This window comes from Populus euphratica, unplaced genomic scaffold (genome assembly GCF_000495115.2).
Source record: "Populus euphratica unplaced genomic scaffold, PopEup_1.0 scaffold5.1, whole genome shotgun sequence".
In the NCBI taxonomy this organism is placed as follows: Eukaryota; Viridiplantae; Streptophyta; class Magnoliopsida; order Malpighiales; family Salicaceae; genus Populus; species Populus euphratica.
The window spans coordinates 3,339,475-3,345,685 of record NW_011499848.1 but is presented as its reverse complement, the minus strand read 5'-3'; positions in this window follow the sequence as shown (position 1 = coordinate 3,345,685).

The following is a 6,211-nucleotide window of genomic DNA, read 5'->3' as shown; positions in this document are numbered from 1 at the left end:
ATGTAATTTATTAGATATTTATTTTGAGAAATTTTCAGTTAAATTAGCACTCTTCTTCACCGACATCACTTTTTATGGATTTAAAATTATTATGAACTTTTAAATGTCTTACAATATTCCATCGAATGCAGCAATATATTGGATTCTAATAATAGAAGGTGGGTAATAAACAAGTAATTTTTTTTATCAGCTTTTTCTAGTTGTTTAACTTTGATGAAATTTATAGTTATAGTGATAGACAAAGTCTACCTTTCTGTTCAACCACGAGAAATTAAACTAAATTGAAAATAAAAAAAAATATATTAAAGGTAAAGGAGAGATTACTGTAGCTTTAGATAGAGACTTCCTCATTGTAACTGTGATTTAGAAAAATTGCTAGTTGCTTGAAAAAACTTTCAATTAGGTATTGAAGTAGAATTGTCTATTCACCTTGACACGATTGTTTTTAATAATTTATACAGGATTAAATTGATAATTTTATTTTTCATACAATAAAAATACTTATTTTGCCTCTCAATCATGGGTATTATGATCTTTTTATTTTTTTAAATAGTTAAATTACTTTTAAGTTCTTTAAAGACATTATTAACATTCCTCTTATGAGGATTTTATTTTTTAATTATTTTTTGTTTTTGTAATATAATATTAGTGCAGAGACATTGTTGTATTTTAATAAATATTATTAAAAATAAAAATAAAAACTTGTTAAAATATTTGTGGGAGGCGCATGGAGAGTCAACCAACTACCAAACTCAATCTTTTATTAAAGACATTGAAGTTATCACAATATTCTCTACGTGACGAGAAAATACGTGCTTCAAGATTCTTAATAATCTAGCTCTGGTGATCATTTATTTTTTTCTTGGATTTTTAGGCTAGCCTATTAAAAAATATAGACCAGCCTTGAAAATACGTGCTTTGAAGCTTGGACCATGTTTAGAAAATTTGCTCTTTTTTTTGTTAAGTCAATGTTTTTTATTTTTATATATCTTTTTTATTTTATTTTTTAGGATCTGTTTTGTATAGGATTATTCTTTAATTCATGACTAGAGCATTAATTTTAAAGCTTAATTGTGTTAATTTTTGTTTTTATGGTTCCTTTTTAAAAAATAATTTATTTTAATTTAATTATTTAACATTTAAATGGTTGAAAACTAGTCTTTGCATCTTTTTTTCTTTTTTTGTTATATTGGGTTATCTTATACTTGTGGTTACAAAGATAGTAAATTAACTTAAGTTGATTTAATATTTTTTATTTTTATTTTATCTATCTACATTAAGTTATATATTTTATTAAAAATAATATTATAACATGCAAAATTATTTTTATATATTTAAAAAAATTATTTTTTTATATTCAAATTATTTTTATATATTTAAAAAAAATATTTTTTTGTATTCGACTATCTTTCAAACTCAACTACCAATCAAACAAATATTCACCATCACACGCAATGTTATTCAATTAACACATATCCTAGAATGTATATATTTATACATATATAAATGATACAGTGAAAATACATATTTAAATTCCTTTAAAGACATTCAAGGTCATTAAAAAAAAAAGGTTACCATGAACTGGATTGAATTTTCATGAATATTAAGTGACGAGATTCAGTAAAAAAAATACATAATTAAGTTGAATAAAATATAATTAATGTTCACAAGTGAAGTGGTGAAAGAATTTAATGAAAAAGTCATTCTAAGCCCGGTAAGATTAGCCCCAAATGCAATCCCATGATGGTATGTCCGGTGATACCATTCAGCAACGAGACACCCAAGTTTCGCAGCTTGCTAGCTTGTTTGCACAGATATACCCCTCCCTGTACATGCGTCGAACCATCAAATTCTTTTTATTTTTATTTTTAATATAAATATACAAACCAGCCTATACATACTTACAACTAATACCACAAGCTAATACCGAAGAGGTACTTGTGAACTATCTTTCATGTTACAGTTTTATTTAAAGGAGACAGAGGACCACCTGAGAGTCAGTCTTCGCCATCAGTTTCCCCACACCTTCATTGTTCCAAAGTAATGTCCAAGCGGATGCTAACAGCCCATATCCCAGCCCATGTTGAGCAACAAATACCAACTGTAGATGCCAAGCCCCCTATGATACGAATCCATAGCCCATCCCTTACTGAACCCCAGCCCATTATTCCACTGGGTCTCCCCGTGAGGCCCCATCGGAGTTTAAATTTGAACCACCTATTGGAAAGGACTTCAGGTATTGCAAAACGGGGTTTAAATACCGCTAGTAATTAGTGATTACATTAACGTGGGCTTGCCAAGATAAATTGTGAAAAAACGCAGAGCCTATCTATGCCCAAATTTTGCACGGGTTAGTCCATTTCAAAAGTGTCATGGTTGGAGGACGGTGGCTTCTTCTATCTCTTCTGACCTAACATATATTAGAACGTGCAGCCCTGCAAGGCAAAACAAATTCAACCACCAAAATCTCTACTCCTCTTCTTCTTCTTGCTTCAGGAAGGTTCTCCAGGTTTTTTTGGGCCGTGATTGGACCTTGTATGTAAAGGACGGGCCCTGTAAGAGATCTAGTAGCTACTAAATTCTCAACAGAAAAGGACGGCCACGTCCTGCCCATTTCCGGGTCAAATAAGAAATCGCAAATAAAAAAAAGGGCCACGAGGCTAGGCCGCCAATAAGTCTACCTTTACAACTTGTATAATTCGAACCTGTTGAATAAGACCCGGAGGCCACTAAAATATAACTCCTGGCAATTAACCATGCATGTTCACATGGTTTTGCTCCGATGACAAGCTGGTTTCCTAGACATACTATCGTGTTGGTTTGAATTTAAGGAAAGGAAATTAACGAGAGAGGGGTTTTATTACAAATACTCTAATCTTAATGCTGATAACTTGTTTAAGATTTGATTAAGGAGGTTTCTAATCTTAGCAAACAAGAATACTCGAGTGTTATAGCCAAAAATAAAAATAAAATGTAAAACGTATTTAACCTAGTTTAAGCCATTTGAAAAGTTCAACAATCGAAGCGGACAGGAGTCCAACCATTCATTAATCAATGTCAAAGGAAATTAGGTGTTCCTGCAAATTAAGATTTGCAAATTTTACTATTAAGAGTACCTCATTCTACTCTATCATTCATTAGAAGATGTTATTCAACTGTGAAAATGCTTGTTGAGCTGACTCCTGCCTTACCCACTTGGGGTGGTTCAGTTTTGTGCTCCCACTATGCCATTTGACCTTTTTTTTTCATCGCTTTGACCTTGTTTTCAAACCAGTTTTTTTATAAACTTAGGTTTTGACTGGAAATATAATATTGTTTTGTTCTGCTGCTGGGAAATCTTTGGCAAAGCTGATTTGGGTGAGTGGTGGATCAATGGCAATTTCGGGTGCTAAAGGAAAAGGAGAACACTACAAGCTAAAATAAACTGGGAAAACAGGACCACTAGCACATGCCGTCTCAAATGGATTTGAATAAACTGATTTTTCTTAAAGAAATTATACAATACTGCACTACCTGATCCATAGGTTGACCGGAAAGTAGCCAGAAACCGTTGCTGGTTAATCTCACGAGCTTGTACCCCTCCACAAGACATGATCAATTCATAAATTATACTATCAAAGCTTTGAGTTAAGCCATTTTCTAGATCTTTGTTATGGATGCAATAATTTAATTTGATGAGCATCCTTTGTTGACAAGCAACTAAGCAAAGCACACGAATGGTGTCCTGACGATGGCTTTATAGACTGCCATAGGTGTTGAAACTTTAGGCCAAAGTATTTTATAAAACGAGTCTCTAATTGAATTACATTTGTAGTTTGCTAGTAAGATAAGAAAAAGGTGGTCTAAATCATTTAAAATTTTATCTGCTGCTTTAAGTTTCTAACATGCAAAGCACAATGACCCGTAACGTTCACATCCTGATCTATGGTCTGGTAAAATAACTCCAAGTCTATTAATTGTCAGCTTTTCATCAATTGTGTAATAAATTATGGAAATGGTAGCACAGTGTTATTCTAAGTGAGCTTGTTTCAACTCAATCCATTATTTTTGTTATGCTTTAACCAACCGGATGTCTCCAAGCTAGGGAAATGTATTAAAAGAAAAGGGATGTTTCAACGACTTTGCTTTCCCCTTTTGGGGGCATTTCTGAGTTCAAACTTTAAACTCTTCATTCTGTTTCATACTTTTGTTACTTTCCTATATAATTATTACCCATGATTTATGATGCATGCATATTAGCTGTTTGGATTAAAAAAGGGTGAAAAGGATCACCATTACTGATAGTGAAAGTGAAAAACAACATTCAATATTTTTAGAGGAAATTAAAAACAAAACAAATTAATCCTCGATTCTAGCTTGACTTACACCAATATTACTGGAATTCTAACCTATCATTTATACCAAAAACAAATTAATAATAGAAAAAAAAAACCAAACAGAAAGCCGGCCCTAGTGAAGTGTTGCACTTAGAACACGAAGTTGATTCAATTCATTGATACAAGGAAATCCCCCTTTTGGGGGAAAAAACTCATTCAATTAATTATAAGATCAAAGTGGAGAGAATTAAAGAATGTGATGCTTAAACTAGGGTAAAATATGCCAGGGAAAATTAAAATATAAATAATCTTTATTTAAGTTATTTAACGAGAACACAAATTTTAACTTGGAGATTTCTTGAAATTTTTTTTCAGCTTTTTATTTTTCCTTGTAATTTGATTTTTTTTTATCATATTTTATGTGAGACCAATTATATAACTGATAACTTTGCAAACCAAAGTACAAGACTAACGTATAACTTTATGAGAGTAGTTAACTTTTAGATATCCTCAAGGGTTTATTTTAAACAATTTTGATGATTTAGGTATTTATTATCTTTGTATTTTACATTTTTTTTTGTATTCGCATTAATTATACAATAATCACATTGTTTAGAGTTATTTAATGAAATCCTAAAATAATGTAAATTTTACTTAATAATAATATAAGATGATTTGATTTCGTTGAGCTTAAGGTTTCTCCAAATATTGACCCAATGCAATGCACCGTATTGAAATGTAAGGAGGGAAGTATTGCCCCAGCAACTCGATGCGAAGTGAAGTTATACTGAAATTCTACAACTAACTCAATTAAAATTGTTCTTCGTTCACAGGTCAGGAAAGTTACCTATTGGGACCATGAAACGACTGGTCACTGCTGCAACATTTTGTTTCTTCTGCTGACTTCTGTGGCCATGGCCGCCTACGTTTGTCAATCAGCTTGATTAATCAAAATATTATGGACTTTCACTCCCTTGAGCGCGCCGAGTTTCTCATCTTTCTTGAAAATGCATTTGGTGGGTTTTGTTAATTATAAACCAAGCATTACCGAAGCAAATGGTTGGTGTCACCGGATAAATCATGATACTTTTTTTATTTGGGGTCAAATTGGAGGTAGATTCTGGACTATAAAATGAAGATATCTGAATTTTCTTTCCACCATTCTTAAGATCTGAACATATCATGTCATAGCCAAGATCTCAAACCAACAGTAACTGTTAGCTAGTATAGGGTTCCATTCGGCGGATGGGATGAAGGTAATTAAAAGTGAGGGATGTTACTCCATTATGCAGTCGAGGTCCATGTATTTGCAGGGAAAAGAAAACAAAAAAAACCAACGAATGGATATTAGAGTCAATTAGTCTTCATGGTCTTTCACAAAAATTTTCATCCTCATAGTTTCAGAAACTATGTATTTAACCCATTTTCTTAAATGTGCTTGTAACTTAGTTATAGAGAAAAGGAGAAGTAGTTTTGAAGGGAAAATATGATAAGGAAAAAAGGCATTTTTAGAACAAAGAGTACTAAATTGGTGGTGGCTAATCTTGGTTAAGGGATTATCTAATTAATTTCTATAATATAAGGTTTAAATATAACTTTTTATATAATTAAATCAAAATATTACTATTCTATATAACAAAAAAAGGCGCAATAGTATGCATCTAGAAGAGGGGAATAAAAGGTTGTTAATCATAGCATACTACAGTAATACACGACTGATTTGATTGACTTGCGCAGCTAGGAAGTAAGTTAATTTTATTAAAAAAACACAAAAGTAGAAATAAAGAAAATCCAAAAGACACGGGTCGTTTTACAGCATGGACTTGACATGATAGAAGCCATTGAATCTGGACTGAAGTATCTTAATTTCTTTAAGTTTCTGAGTCATACTTCTA